The sequence below is a fragment of the Rhipicephalus microplus genome, chromosome 3 (genome assembly GCF_043290135.1).
Source record: "Rhipicephalus microplus isolate Deutch F79 chromosome 3, USDA_Rmic, whole genome shotgun sequence".
Lineage (NCBI taxonomy): Eukaryota > Metazoa > Arthropoda > Arachnida > Ixodida > Ixodidae > Rhipicephalus > Rhipicephalus microplus.
The window spans coordinates 285016284-285032536 of record NC_134702.1 but is presented as its reverse complement, the minus strand read 5'-3'; the positions used below and the strand labels follow the sequence as shown (position 1 = coordinate 285032536).

The following is a 16253-nucleotide window of genomic DNA, read 5'->3' as shown; positions in this document are numbered from 1 at the left end:
TAAATTCCCAGCAAGTATGGGATGCTTGGAAGGTTAGCTTTCAGTCTAAAAACTGCAAGCTGTCATTACATAGCATCTTAAGTTAAATCGAGCCTTTGCTGTGCCTGTCTGAACAATTTCACGCTCTTTTCGTTTACTTGCTTCACGAAATACCCATACAAGAGAAAAAATCAGGGAATTGTCCACGTAATAGAAACTCTTCAAATTCCTCAAACTTGTCATTTTTTTCAGTCCCTCTTGGTGGTGTTTTGGAACAGAACAGAAACCGAAAGCGAAAAAAAATGATATTTTTGACCAGGACAAGGACGTAACCGAGACGTGATCTAATATCTTATCCTGAAGGCATTTTTAATGGTTTTTGGTTGATGCAGAAACTTGGCAACCTGAAATAACCGAGGTCATGCAACGTCGGCAATAATGCCCATCTCAGAGTACAGTACTAACGTGTATCTCATACATTTTTTAAGTAAAACATAGTTGAAATTGTGTGGAAAACGGAAACAGTGGCAGTCAGTGATTATATTCAGACAAGTGGACTTTCGTGCATGTGGGACCACAGGCCAGCATGGGGAAGGTATTTTCAGCATGTTAAAGAGGTACTGACACAAAATTTTGGGGCCGAAATAGCCTGCGGGTGACATTACATTCCAGCACCGTTCCAGCTGGGTGACTGCAGCGCCACGGCCAGCCATGGTTGGAACTAATAAGAGTAACCTCGCACTAGGTGCTTTTCTCATGAGCGCGCGCGGCCTAGGTACCAAATTGCATAAACATGCCTCGGCTCTTTAGTTCCTAGCGGTGTGCCCGCGCTGGCTGGAGCGGTGTGGGTATGTAAAAGCATCGCTGGCTGTGTTATGTGTGTGTCAGCGCTTCCTCTATTTCGGTGTTATGCGGCGGTTCGTATTATTGCGATATTATTCCTTGCGAATATGGTGACGCGTGAGTGCTGACTGTTCTGTCTGGATGTGAGTTCTGAATGCTCGGTGCGCTCTGAAGCACTTTAGTGAGTGCTGTCACACGGGTACTTGCTGCATGTGGTTGCGCTGCACTGTGTTTGATCTGGATTAGTTTAGACCGTGTAGCGGTGACTAATACCGGTTTTCCTCGAGAACTTTTGATCGCGCACAACAATTTTGTCGCTGCTGCGCTGTACAGCATTGAGTTTGGTGCAGATGATCTGACGGCGATCACAAATGTCTGTGTGACACCAATGGTATGAACATCGCATTACTTCCACTACTCGCACAGGTAGTCCAAGTAACATAGAGAAAAAAAGCTGTCACTGCGATATCCCCTGTCGGTGATCACACGTGAATGCTTACACCAAGTTAAACCGTTCAGTTCTGTACACTTTTGTGGCCTCTACTTCTTTGTCTGCTGCTTACAGAACAATGCAAGAAAAAAACAATCTACTAATTACATCAAAATTACGCATAAACGGTGCATCATACTTACCGTAGGCAAGTCTCTAGAAAAGATCAAACGTCTGCAAAGAAGCCCATGTACATATCCAGTCTTGCAAACAAGCTTATTGCTCACGCTTTTGGCAAATCTTGTTGTTAGGGCTCTGCTGACATGAGCCGCAGTGGACCACCGCATTATATATATATATTGTATTGTTGATTATTTTTCACGTTCCGGGCTGGGACAAGGAAACGAGGAAGAAGAAGAGCGCGAGCGAAAGGAGGGACGCGGGGACGCTCAAGGGACAGCAGAGCACTTCTGAGCGCAGTTAAATAAACAAGTTTTCTTTTGCCTTATACCTTAAAGAAGGAGTTGAGTCTGATCACAGTGTCCGGAACGCCATCGTCTTAATATTTTTGGTGCCGAAGAACCGGGATTGAAAACCATGACCCTACGGACGGCTACCAGTTAACTGCAGCGGCATGGACCGACTGAAGTCGAAGCGGACGTCACGGCGAGCACAGAACACGAGGATTATAAACGAGGCAAGTGCTCTCCTTGCTAACGACTCTGCCTCCTATGACTAGCTCAATTCCATATATGAGAGGCTGAATGCTAATAACGAAGAGCTTAAAAGCTTGAACAACGAGATTGAGCAGTATATACCTGACGAGGAGTTCAAAGTCGAGTATAACGCGGTCTTATAATACGAGGACAGTGCTTCACGCATTCTCGCAGAGATTCTCAGCAAGAAAGATCGCATGTTAAGGACATTGACCAGAACTCAAGAAACAGTTGCCCAGACAGTCGCAGCACCATCAAACGAAACTGGAGTTAAATTGCCTAAACTGACAATAGCTCCTTTCTTTGGGGACCTATGCAAGTGGACCGAATTTCGGGAACAATTTGACCAAATTGTTCAAAGTAACACTCGTATCACTGCCACAGGGAAGTTTCATTACATGCGACTGTATCTGAAAGGAGACGCTGCATCAGTAATTGCGGGCCTTTTAATGACAGAAAGTTGCTGCAGCGACGCCATCAACATGCTACAGAAGCAATTTGGGGACAAGACATGTCTGGAGCAAGAATATTTTGCCAAGCTACGGATGTTAAGCCCTGTCCGTTCATCTACTGACACCAAAGCGCTACGCAGCTTGTACGACCAAGATCTCGTTAATATCCGAGGCATAGGGACTTTGGGTGTGCACAAGTCGTCATTTTCGTCAATGCTCTGCGACATCCTACTGCGTGCTCTTCCACGGGATATAGTCGTGAAGTATCATCGATCGTGTGCCGTCCAGTTGGCATATGACTCGAGAGCTGAAGCTACACCCGTGAGACTGGACCGTGTGCTCAACTTCCTGTGTATCGAGCTGGAAAGCCTGGAGAAGAGTGATTTTAAGGATGCCAGAGGACGAGAACATGGAACACTCCCCGTGACCAGTCAGTCGACGTACTCTCAGCGTGGGAAACCAACGTCATGTGTGCTTCGCTGCAACTCGGTACGAGAAAAAAAGGACAACTGTGTATTCTGCTCGTCCAGTCATCATGGATCGGAAGCCTGCACAGCTGATTTGTCACTGACGCAGAAGAAGGAACTGTTTTCCAACGACAAAAAGGTGTTTCCGCTGCACCATTAAAGGACATCGGGCACGGGACTGCAAAAAGAAGATTTCCTGCTCCAGATGCCAAGCTCGACACGCTACAAGCATGTGCGATCTTGATAGGTGTTCGCGGAAGTCAGACCATGCTAACAAGAACAATGAAAAAACTACGACAGTCTGCGCATCACTTGGAAGAAGACCCATCAAGTAAGGCTCTATCACTTGCATTTTCCTTCAGACTTTCAGAGCATGGGTTATGAATAATGACACCTGCTGCTACATACGAGGCGTTTTTGATGGTGGCAGTCAGAGGACTTTCATAACTGAAGATCTGTCCAAGCTCCTCCAGCTGAAAAGCGTAGGAACAACTCGAATAGTCTTCAATACTTTCGCAACTGCATCGGACCAAGAGGCTAAGAGGCGTCACATCGTATAACTACGACTGCGAAGCCAGTTTTTCGACGCGGAAATAGTCTTAACTGCAATAGAGATCCCAATCATTTGCTAAAACATCGCAGAGACGGCAATGGACGTAGCCTTCGTCGCGTCTTTCAAAAAGCTGGGAAAGGATGTCGCCGATGAGCTCAAACAGTGTTTTAGGTCTGTTGCTTTTTCTAATCTATATAAATGATTTGCCAAATTATGTGTCCTCTCATCTCAGAATATTCGCCGATGACTGTGTACTATACTGAAATATATCTAGAAATACCGATCGCGAGCTCCTCCAATTTGACCTTGTCAATATTAATAACGGTCACCTTGTGGTAATCACCCTTAATGAATCCAACACACAAAGTTCATGTTATTTACCGTACATAAAGCCTGCATACCAACGTTTTACACTTTAAATAATACCGAATCAACTATTAGTAGCAATACCTTGGTGTTCACTTCCAACCAGATCTCACATGGCATTATCGCATTGACGTCATCTTTGCTTGAGCTAATCGTTCCCTCGGCCTTATCAAGCATTCTCTGAAAAATGCCCCTCCCGATATACGTAAGCTCGCCTGCTTAACACATGTTTGACCTAAAGTCGAGTATGCTTTGGCTATTTGGACCCGTTTCATTCATATTCTATCCAGAATATTGAATCCTTGCAAAGCCCTGCTGTGTGTTTTATTTATTCAGATTATTCACGTCATGCAAGCATCACTGCAAGAAGAAATCGCGTTGAACTTCAACCATTACCCCATCGTCGCCAAGCAGCTCGAATCTCACTTTTTCGTAAACTATGCCATCATTCAATTCTTTCTGGCAATTTTTTTCAGCCCCCTGCAGTCGTCGCCCTGATCACCAGTACAATTTCCAACAAGTCATATGTCACACTCATCATTTTCACTGATTCTTTCATACCCAAACTATCATTGAACAGAACCATTTACCACTGCATGTAGCTACCAAAAAATAAAAAACGAAATTTCAAGATCTTTCAATTTCAAGATCTTAGCGTATTACCTATAGCACTGTAAAAAAAGTTACTCCCAGGTCGCAGTAAAACGCTTGTTCTCTAGCGTCCTTCCTACACGGAACAGAAGCTCAAGTTTGTGGAGCGATGACGACACTGTGCCTGGCCCTCGCGGCGAGCTCCGGAACACTTGAGGAGAGACGTGGGAGAGGTCGCAGGCGAGGGAGTGTGTTTCGCCGAAACGATAGCGCATGCGATATGCGTGCAACGCGTTTTGCATGCAACCGGCGAGGCGCCATGCCGCCAGCCTGGTGCGCTAAAACGAGACACTCGCTGTGTGGAAACGCCTTTCCGCGAAGGAAGAAGCAGCCCCATGGAAGCGTGGACGAGGTACGAAGTATTGTTGTGTTGTGGGCTGCCACAAATATGCAGACAATACCAAGGGACGCTCTCCACGTGTGAAGCTGTATCAGTTTCATAGCAAGTAAAAGCCGGCAAACACAGCCGCGTTTGCGAAAGATAGAGCAAGCATAACACATTAGCCGGGGGGGGGGGGGGGGGGGGGGACAAGGCGAGCACTTCAACTTGACTTGCTGTGGTTAAACTTCAGCTGGCTGTTTCGCGGCGACGTCAGCGGGTCATGCTGCCACGGCACGGATGACATGGCTCCAAAAATTCTCAGACATTTTAATGCCATGACCGTATAACTTTAGTTTTTATTTATTTTTTTAGCACGCCGCAAACGTTTGCACATGTCAGTACACAGCTGCTACTGCTAGATACCACGTCAAAACAACAATCACATGGTTTCCATAAACGTCGACACAGCACATCGATAAAGTACGCGGCTTCATGTCAGCAGAATGAGACTTACCTCGAGGCATACGTCATACACGGTATTATAAAGGAGGACCCGAGAAATTCATTTCGCAGTGACTCGGGCGTCCTCATCTTCTGTCGCCTGCTCCACATCATAAACTTGACTAACGAGCTTTACTCATTTTGTTCGATTCGCTTCTCGGAAGTGCTTGTCCAGCTCAGAGATCTTTGTGAAGCCGCACTGCAGGCGGTACATTGTGAGGTGACTCAAACACAGTGCGCACTCTCTGCACGAGCACGTAAGCGAGTGGCAGCGCTTTGGAAGGAACAGAAAACTTGGCATCTACATCCCTGATTTATACTTTTCTAGGAAATATGGTGCTGACTGTCCAAAGTCGCAGCGCCAGCATGCGTCGCTTTGGCTTCCTATACGGAGCGATTCTTGCTCCAGACATCCAGAGCAAAAATTTTGCTCCGGCTTGCCGGTGAAATTGCGTGGTTCACCCGGAGTACTTTTAATGGATATTTCACTCCGGCTGACCAGAGCAATTGCATGGCACCGCGGAGTACTTTTTATTGGCATTTCCCTCTGTCTGGCCGGAGTGATTACGTTGCACCTCTGGAGCATTTTTCCCGGGTTTTTGGGGCAAATCTCCCCATGTCCTGGGTCGTGCGTCCACGATGTATGTAATAATAGTAGTAGTAGTCATCGTCGTAGTGGTAGGTAGCCACCTCCACCTAGGATTAGAGGAGCAGCACGCGCGCACTCTTTTCAATTGAAGAGAAAACTTGCGCACGCTAATCAAAAATAATAAAAAAAAGTTGTTTCTGATAAAATAAATTATAGAAACGAGTATTGATGACTTAATCTTCAATAAAATTTGCCTTGAATTTGATGCTTATTAAAAAAAACTAGTATCAGAAGGACGCACTTTGAGCACTATCTGTCCAGAAAGGGTTGCCACGTTAAACTAGCTGGGCATAACCTTCTTGGTGAGCAAGGAACCTATCGGCTTCTGATGACCCCTTTAAACTGAAGTGTTCGGACGTACTGCTGAAAGACCTGTTGTCAGGCATGTGCGGTGCTAGTTATGGCTTTTCGGTTGATGTCGAAGAATTGTTTTATTCTGTCCCGCAAGATGAACTGTTTATAGCTACACGGGAGGCCATTGACTTTTTTGCGGTAGTAAACTTTCAAAACAATGCACTAATTAATGTAGATAATTTGATGGAGCTACTTTAGTGCTACTTGTGTGCAACCGTTGTGAACTTTGATGATTTGACAGTTGTCCAAAGGAAGGGCTTATGCATTGGGTCCTGTGTGGCCCCTGTGCTTTGTGCTTAGCAAAGTTTTACCGGAAGTTACAACATGAGCTCGTGGGACAACCTGTAGTTAATGTCTACAGATATTTTGACGACTTCCTAGTGATGTTAAACATAGAGGATAACTGTTCAACCACTTCAGTAGTAACCAACATTTTGGATTGTTTTAAACAATGCACAAGTTCATTGTCATTCTCACATGAACGACCAGCCAGAGAGGCTTTGCAGTTTTTAGATCTTTACATTGATTTTAGTGCAGTATATCACATTTGCTGGGAGTTTTCCCCGCGGTCAAAGAAGGGCCTGTTACCCTTTGACTCTTTTCACAGCAAGCTAGTGAAAAAAACGATAGCTAGTTCCTGCCTTAGTTCATCACTCAGCAAATCATGTCCACATAAAATGAAATGCAGTTTCCAGAATCAAGTAAGATGCCTACTCAGTTCGGGTTACCCGGACAGCTTGCTTGTGGCACTAGGCAGCACCATGTCAAAGAAGTTAAAGAGGTTAAGTACCACCAACACGGCGGAAACGAGGCCAACAAAAACGGTTGTAGCTATGCCCTATGTGCACAAAATTTCGCACTCCTTGATGAAGATTGGGCGCAAGCACGAAGTATGCGTTGTTCTCACGGCTCCCTGCAAACTGGCAAAACTGTGCCCCATGATAGGAAATCGTGGAAAGGTGAACAAGAGCGGTTGCACTAAAAAACATGCCACGCTCTTTGTACTGTGTATTTCAGGGGTTGTGTACATAATCCCCTTGAGCTGCAGAAAAGTGTACATCGGCCAGATGGATCGTTGTTTAAATGATCGACTCCGAGAACATGCGACGTCCTTGTAGGTTCTCGCGGGTGGCACGCACTTGTCAATGCACTGCAGGAATTGTGGGTGCCATCCGCAGTTTGGCAGCACGAGAATTCTGGGCATATCAAAACACAAACTGACCAGAGAAATCATGGAAGCAGAACAGATTAGGACGAACGCAAGCACGTGTATCAGTGTTCTTTCGGTAGCAATAAGTGAAAAAGAGGTGTCTTTTTTGAGCTGTTGAAGTAGATAACCGTAAACCTTTCTTTTTTGGGGGGGAGAGGGGAGGGGGGTGAAACCTGGAAGTGATAGTTGGTTGCGCATGCACGTTTGTGTTCTCGTGCAATGAATGTTTTCCAATAAAAGTTCAGTTGTAAGTGAGCGTCTTTCCAGTCAAGTGCTTTTCCTTCTACCTTGTGCGCTCATATATTTCCACATTATGCCAGATGGCGGTACTTGGATTGTTGACTAGATGGACGGACGCGTGAATAGATGGATGGACGGATGGACAAACGCATGGATGGAAAGACGCAGCGACGGGCGTACAAATGAACGCAGAGACGGATGCACGGACAAACGAAATCAAGAACGAACGGACGAACGAACACTTCGCCCCGCTCATCATCATGCATTCCGTGGATGTGGTATGATTGTTTGCACCCCGGCTTTCCGGAGCTTTTGTGTGGTACCTCCTGAGTATTTTACAAATGTACTTCGTCCGGACCGAATATTAATGAGATGGATCAGCGCTTTTTTGAAATGTTGGCACCGCTGTTCATTTATTGTACGCTGATCGTTTCTCGCATTGGTTAGATGAAGGAAGTCCCAATTCTTATGAAAGCACTGCAGACTTACTGATATTCTTTTCCCCAGGGCTCTAGCTGATGAAATTCAAGAAAACACTTGAGTTCTTATTTTTTTATTTATTCAAAATAAGCTGATATTTCTGAATGATTACCCAGCATTTGGGAAAATGGACAAGAATATACAAACATGCAAAAAGCCACCTCAAACAAAACACAATAAGACAGATCACATGAAGTCAAGAGCACTCAAGTTTGAAGCGCAGCACTCTAAAATGAAGCCCATAATGCTGCAAAATGATGCACAACAAATAGAGACAGCGCGGTCACCGAGAACAACTCTTCATCATCCCCGAAGGACCATCCATCACATTCATTGATGATGCAAGGGTTGAGCTGATTGTTCCTATTTAGCTAAAAAAAATAATTACACATGAGAACTGCAAATCATGCGAGATGCATGAAAACTGAGAACACTGAAGCCACGGACACTTAATAAATTATATACAGTCTGTGAGTCTATGAGAAGAACCAACTTCTAAAACTGAACACACACACACACAAACACACAGAAAACAGAAAAAGAGAGGATGAGCGTTCAATATCAAGAAGCACATATGATGTAATCCGGTGTAAGACAGCCGCATCATAATAAAAACACACTTCCCTGATGCGAACAAAGTTGAAAACTGGCAAATGTTTGCTATATACAGTTGAGCCCGCTTATAACGAACCTGAGCCTGACAGGGTATCTGTTCGCTGTATGCCGAAGTTCGTAGTAAATGAAACGCAGCTTTTAAAAAAGTTGCAAATGAAACCGCAGAAAGTTTTGCCCTAAAAAGTTCCTTATGCACGTGTTTCGAAGAGAAGAAGCGATAAGGGCAATCTTGAGTTTATTTTAAATGGCAGCATGCTCCTCGCTGAGACCCGTGGCGTGAGCTGAATGCACTGGCTCGCAATTCGATTCCTTCAAACCGCTCTTGACGCGTACTTCATTCATAATGGCCTAATCTGTGCACGGTTCTGCGGCGTCAGCATCATCATCGGCCGTAATGAAACCACCGCAACAAATGTCCCACCCGCTCTCTCATGTCGGAGTTGACAACGCGCTGCCACAAATCGCCACTGCAGTGGTCCTGTTTGGAAGCTTGAGGATTGGCATCGGGCCCGACGTCGACGAAGTTGGCCTTGCGAAAACAGTTTCGCGCGCATGTAACCGTCACCGCCGCCCACGAAATTCACTACTCCACAGCTGAACACCGGGATGGCCGAAGAGGCAAGTTGACTGCCAGGAGCTCAACAGCTACGAGCAAGCTCGCTGCAACGCGACACCTAACGTGCCGATTACACCCAAGCCAAGCGGCCACACTTTCGATTTGTTGAAAGGCAGGAAAAAGCGTGCAAATCCTACCGCCCGCCATCCTGACCACACACGTACACACCAAGAGCGAGTAAGACGCGCATGTGTGACACACATGCCAGAACGCATGGTACAGCTCCGGACCCTTTTCTAGTCGGAAAACGAAACTTCTGAATTTGAGCCAGCGTGGCTGGGGTTGCGGAGCGGTGGAGATGGGCGAAAGAGTTATCAAGAGAGGAGAGCAAATCTGCGAAAGAAGGGCAATGAGTTGCAATAGAGTAAAGAGAGGGGTAGGTACGGAGGGAAGGCAACCTTGAAAACCAAAACGTGCTCGAAGGAGGCAGGTCGGGCAGCTTGCTTAAAAGGTCCACGAGGCGCGCAACTTGTGCGTAGAAAAGCTTGAAAGAGTGTCTGCGCGGGCAGAGGTCAAAGCACGGCCGCCTGGATTGGTGTGCATGGCGGTGTTCAATGCGTTGGCGGCCGTGATCAAAGAATCGTTTTCGGGTTTGCGTGGCCTCACCGACTTCGATATTTCTCAATTCTTTCTTCGCAAATTAACAGGTCTTTTTACCCTTCCGCACGCGTCCAGAGGGAATGCTGAGCCGAGTGCAAAGTGAGCAAGAACAGGTCCTAAGCACAAAAGGAATCCTGAATCAGAGTGGGTGGGGTAGCCTACGCGCATGCACTAGAACGATACGATAAGACAAGACGCATACCATAAGATACAGACGATGTTGGCAAATGGTCTGGTCACTCCAGGCCGGCGATGTCAACAACATTACCGGCGATCAAAAACAGGAAAAGTGGCCGACCGGTCTTTGAAAGATCGGTGGCAGTGTGAAAACACGGGCCTGGTCTGGCGATGCGAGGTGCTCAGAGTAGCAGAGGGGACAAAGAACGGAGGAGTACTGTCGTGAGTAAGGAGGTTTACTCAATGGGCCCAGGTCATCGGACACACTCAAGACAACCTGATAACACGAAGACGTTCTTTAAATCGGACGAGGACAAGAACACACACGAAGAAATCTCACAATGACAAATAGAAAGTCTACAATAAAGTTTCTTTTGCGGGAGGAGAAAGTCTACGTTGTTACAGTCAGCATGCTTCGCTCCCACGACACCAAGTCTAGAAAACCACACTCACGCGCGCTGTCTTTGCGATGACCGTAGCACCGGGCAACGTGGCGTTGTGTCCATCGTATTAGCGTCCACGGTGAGACACGCCTTCTCGTGTAGCTCGCTGGCTCGAGCTTAAGTCGTTGTCCTGCACCATGACGTCTTGTTGACGTCCAGGTCACGCTCGACTGAAGCGAGCGCCCACGACACAGGGTCGAAAGCCCCGACAATAATCAAAGCCGGCTGCGTACGCTCGCTGCACCAGTCCTCTTTCTTCTCTTCTTTCTTTTCGTTTCAATTCCGCGCTCAGGGTTTTGCCCCTACGGCTCGCTCGTTGCAGTCACCACAGTACATAACAAAAAGTGGTCAGGGAGAGCGGCAACTAGAGAGGCGCGGAGGCAGGTTCCTCGTTTAGCATTAGGACTCTATGGGCACCTCGCCTATGCCTGATCGTGGTCGAAAGTGGTTTCCTGGGAAGTCGGCAGAGCGCCGACTCCGTTCGCTGTAACCGATTGGCGGCGCTCAGAGACGTTCGTTGTAAGTGCGATTTTGTGCCAGAAACATTGTATATTTTCACGGTCACACGAATATTGTTTGTTTTAGGCGATAGTTCGTTATAAGTGGGGCCGTTATATGTGGGCTCGACTGTATTTCTAAATCGATGGCTGTGCCTTTGCTGAGACATTCAAAAGCAATTTTTCACTAATATAATCCTGTTTCAGTACTCTCGTAGACGGCATCAGGATTGCCCCGCCCGATCACTTCAAAAAAAAATTTTAATTTTTACAGTCGCATTTTAGTGCGTGCTAATCACCATACTTCTAGAAAAGTAGGCCCTTACAGTTTGCATGGTTGTGGCCTGTCTTTAAGGAAAGCCTAGCTTCATCTCCTTTGGAAAATGATTTTCGAGATAAGTTGCCATTGTTTTTTTTTTCCAATTTGAACTGCCTGCTCTGTTTTGATACTTGTCGCTGTGAGCATTTTTGAAGTAGTTATTATATGAGCATGTATTTCTTCAAAACAAACAGCTTCAAGCAAAAAACAAGGAAAAGTTCACAACAATGTAACAAAATAAATAGGCAATGAAGAGCACAAACATTTCGCCATCTAAGTCAGCTGCATTTTCACAGAAATGAGGGAAAGCTGACCAGTTTACTCAACCTAAAGGTCCGTGCAAACGTCCTGAGGCCACAGAAGGTGATGCACGTGGAAGCGTCACGGCGTGCCAGTGCCTCCTCCTTGAAGAAATTTTCATTTTCCTTCTTCTGCTCACAAGCCAGCGTAATTGTATAGTTCAAGTCGAAAGTACGTCTCAGCACTGTTCGCACTCCCGTCTTTCGCAAAAAAAAAAAAAAAAAAAAAAAGTCTGCAGTCACAGTTACGGCAGCACGACTGAAAAGAGAAAAAAAAAATGTAGCAGCAGGATAGTAATCGCTACCATCATTAACACAAAAAATATGGCTAGTTTTTCAAAAGGGTCTCTTCTCCTTTCTGTCTTGTTTTAACTACAATGTTCCCTGCGTCTTCCAATGTAGAGCCAGTCTGTCATATGGGTTAACTTAACTACCCCTCCCCCTTCCACAGAAACGTCGAGCGCCAACTCCTCTTTTTTTTTTTTTTTGCATTCCTCCTCTCTAGTATCGTCGTCAGTTTCGTCTAGCGTCGTCGTCAGCACCACGTCCCATAAAAATTCCAGTATACTTCTGGAATAATATCTTAGATACCAATTATCCAACCAAATAACTTTTTTGCGAGTATGAGTGCGTGCATGCATTCTAAAAGTCTGTTCCAAACACATCGCCCTATCTCAATTCACTAGATTTATATAGAATTAACACTGATTTCAGTTATTCAAGTTTTATTAGTTCAGCCTACGTGTTCTATCAAAACAATTTTTATGCAGCGGCAGACCTCAACCTGGCGGTGTTTATTGATATGGAAAGTGGCCAAATGTTATCGTTTATGTGTACTTAGAAGACCAAAAATATCTTTTAACTAGTTAAGGAAGACCTGCTGGGATTGATAGACATCTGTGGTAATGAGAGAGATAGGTTAAATTTGAACTTAAGCAGGGAAAAATCGGCAATAATTATTTTTAATGATAACAGAAGTAGTGAGCATAAATTACAGTATGTCACGCTAAAAATAGTGTATAAATATAGATATTTGGGCATATGGATAAATAACAGAGTTGAGTATCTAAGGGAGCTCGAAAGATACGCAATGACTAATGGCACCAGGAATGCAGCTGTAATGAAAAATAGGGCACTGTGGAACTACGATAGTTACGTTGTTGTGAGAAGGATTTGAAAAGGTGTCATGGTCCCAGGTTTGACGTTCGGCAATGCGGTCTTGTGCATGAAATCAGAAGTTCAAGCAAGATTGGAAATCAAATAACGTGGCATAGGTAGACTTACTTTGGGAGCACACGAGAATACCCCAAATCAGGGGGTACGGGGAGACATGGGATGGACATCGTTTGAGTGCAGGGAAGCTAGCAGCATGATAGAATTTGAGGAGCGATTGAGAAAAATGGGAGAGGAGCATTTGCCTTGGAAAGTTTTCAGTTACTTGTACATGAAGAATCTTGATACTAAATGGAGGAAGCGAACTCGAAAACTGTCAAGCAAGTATTTAGACAATAGCAGACTACCAAGCCAAAAGGAAACATTGGTTAAGAAGGTGAAGGAAATAGAGAGGGACATGTGGAAGATGAGAATGCTTATGAAATCATCACTGGAGACCTACCGAACTTCTAAGCAGGAAATTGCAAGGGAAAAGATCTACGATAATTCTTGGGGTAGTTCTCTACACTTCGAGGCTAAAACGGGACCAAGGCGTACCGAGAAAAATACGAAGGCACAGGCACGGTGTATGTAGTGCGTGCCTTCGTAGGACGAAACGGCTGGACATTTGATAATGTTCTGCTAAGGGCTTCACCCTATGGTCAAAGATAATGGTGCCGAATTTTTCAAAGAATTGGGGTGTAAGGACAGTGAAGGCAAAATAGACTTTAAACGGATAGAAATAACCAGGAGGAGGCTAACTGATTGGTAGCTACGACCGAGGCCCAAGTAAAATTTAATCCTGAAACACAGTAATAGTACTTAACTTTATGGCTAGGTGGCGTGAGCCACCAGGCGATTTGAAGAGCACAGCCGTGATACATCCATCCACCCTATAGTGATGCTCGTGTATATAAAAGAGGAGTTCCTGCTTGGCTACCAGCTACTGCGTACGTCTTGTCGGCTGGCGCTTCCGCGCCATGCTCTGTGTTCTTCGTGTGGTGCATCTGCCGCACGATACTACATTGGGCATGGCCCACTCGGTTGTTGCAGGGGCTTCCACAAAAGCCTGTGACTTGTCCACACATGAGATCGCACCAAAAAGTATGTATTCAAATAAAAAAAAAAGAAAGAAAGAAATGGCTTAAGGTCTAGAGGTGTGCGTGACTTATTTTTTTTTTCCCCATGCCATCCCTTCCTGCTTGGCTTTCAGAGCTTTTGTCAGGACGAAAAAAGAAAGAATACTTGCAACTTGTGACAAACCTTTGTGATTCTGCTCATACTGGACGGATTATAAAAATTGTCCTGGTAGTGAACTTGTGAGGCAATAAGCTCCTTTATTGAATTCATTCTATGGCTACTTGAAGAAGTGTTGCAGAGTCCTATGACTCTAGGACAAATCTAATATATATTCATTGTTACTTTATATCAAATTCATACATCAAGATCTATCACATTGAGATCTTTCACATTGACGGAAAGGCGTTTCAATGACAGTGCTTTTTTCCAATTTTTTAACTTTCAAGATTACCCTAAAAGGTTGCCTTCTTTGTCCGAGAAGAAAGGGTTGCGTGTCAGCTGGGTGGTACTTTTTACTTCCTTAGCCAGTTTTTTCAACCCGGCTTTCTGACACATCTGTACAACTTTATTCTTTCCATCTAGGATAATTCTGTGGTCTGCGTTGCAAGCTTCTTTTAAAGGCGTTTCGGTAGTGTCACAGATGACCCTGTATTGTCGCAAATCAGCAGCTTGATATCTTTTTCCTTAAGTAGTATATAAAGTACATTCTTTATTCTCTTTTCTTTACACTTCTGATGCATGCAATACCATCAGAGATGTACGCTTATTTCTCATTTTTAGGAACATTGCGCACACTTCGTGTCTAGTTGTATTTTTTTTACTCATTTGTGCTTTTTGCTCAGTGCAACCACATTTCAATGCCAAAGCAATTAAACTGCAATGAGGTTCATCACATGCAACAAAGCACATCATAATTACACAGCACAAAATTACGGGTAGTTATGGCACATTATGTCTTTTTGATGAGTCTGTAGCACCTCTAATACTGACGCATGAACTGTTGCAGGGTGCTTCGTTAAGGTTTTTAGATTTGAGATTAAACATCTCAAGTGAACACCTTTGCCTGAAATACGAGCCTAGAGGAAGCAAACCACTTCTACCGTACTTGTCGGCTCATTCAAAGCTCGTCAAGAGAGCAATTGCTAATTATTATTTCAGAAATGCTCTTCGCAAGTCTTGCAGCCATTCGTTAATCAGCAGCTTCATTCAGCAGGCTTCCTGTCTTATAAGCGCTGGTTTCCCTGATCATTTGCTGCTTTCGGCGGCGGAAAATTTGCTTAGGACCAATAAACAGGGACGTGAAGCACGAGTGAACTTTGTGGCTAGTAGCTCAAAGTGCGTGGCTGTGATTCCCTATCTACGTAAGATTTCTCGCAGTTTGAAAAAGATAAGTGATAAGGTTGATGCAAAGGTTGTTTTCTCTGCCCCAGAAAAGCTTTCAGAGCTGTACGAACGTGTTAATGCGCAGTCGGCACGAAGGAGCTGCTGCACAATCAAACACAGGAGGCTATTCTTAGCATGTGTGATTGCTGTCGTGTACTTGATTCCATTGTCATGCGGCAAGATGTATGTCGCACAAACGGGAAGGTGCCTGAATGAGCGTTTAAAGGAGCATCATTTCTATGTATACTCAGCTGTTCAAGGCCATCTGGGTATTCATTGTGGAGACTGTGGTTGCAGACCGAAATTGCAAAAGTGCATCGTTGTCGCAAAACACTGTCAGCAGCTAACATGAGAGATTATTGTGGCCAATCAAATACAAATTCTGGGTGATCTATGTATCAGCATGTCTTTGGTTGCGCTCTCTAAAAAGAAATCGAGTATCTGGCTTCGACCTAAATTGTGAGTGATCTATGTATCAACATGACTTCGGTTGCACTCACTAGAAAGAAATCGAGTATCTGGTTTTGACGCAATAGATTATGAGTTTGAGCTGAGGTGTGGTATTGTACCCACCTAATGAGATATTGATTGTCTCGCTGTAATACAATAAGCTGCGCAGTGCTGTGATGTGCTGCTTTCTGTCACAACTATATATTTCCATCGTTATCGCTAATAAAGTTTCAGTGGAAGTCAGCGCTCCTTTCTGTCCTTGTCTCTTCTTCCTTAACTACTCATAGTCTTGTACTGTACAATTATGTTTACTCCCAATCACCAATTAGTCCAAGAATCTGTTTTACAAATTGCATGGACCAGTGGCTCTTTAGAACTATAGAAGGGAATTTTAGAACTCTGTAGTTTA

The 16253-nt window shown here is 44.8% G+C and overlaps 1 protein-coding gene across 6 annotated transcripts in view; it reads left to right on the top strand.

Moving 5' to 3' along the window:
• Positions 1-16253, top strand: part of LOC119167658 (WD repeat domain 33) — a 325197-nt gene that overhangs the window by 252315 nt on the left and 56629 nt on the right. The window lies entirely within an intron of this gene.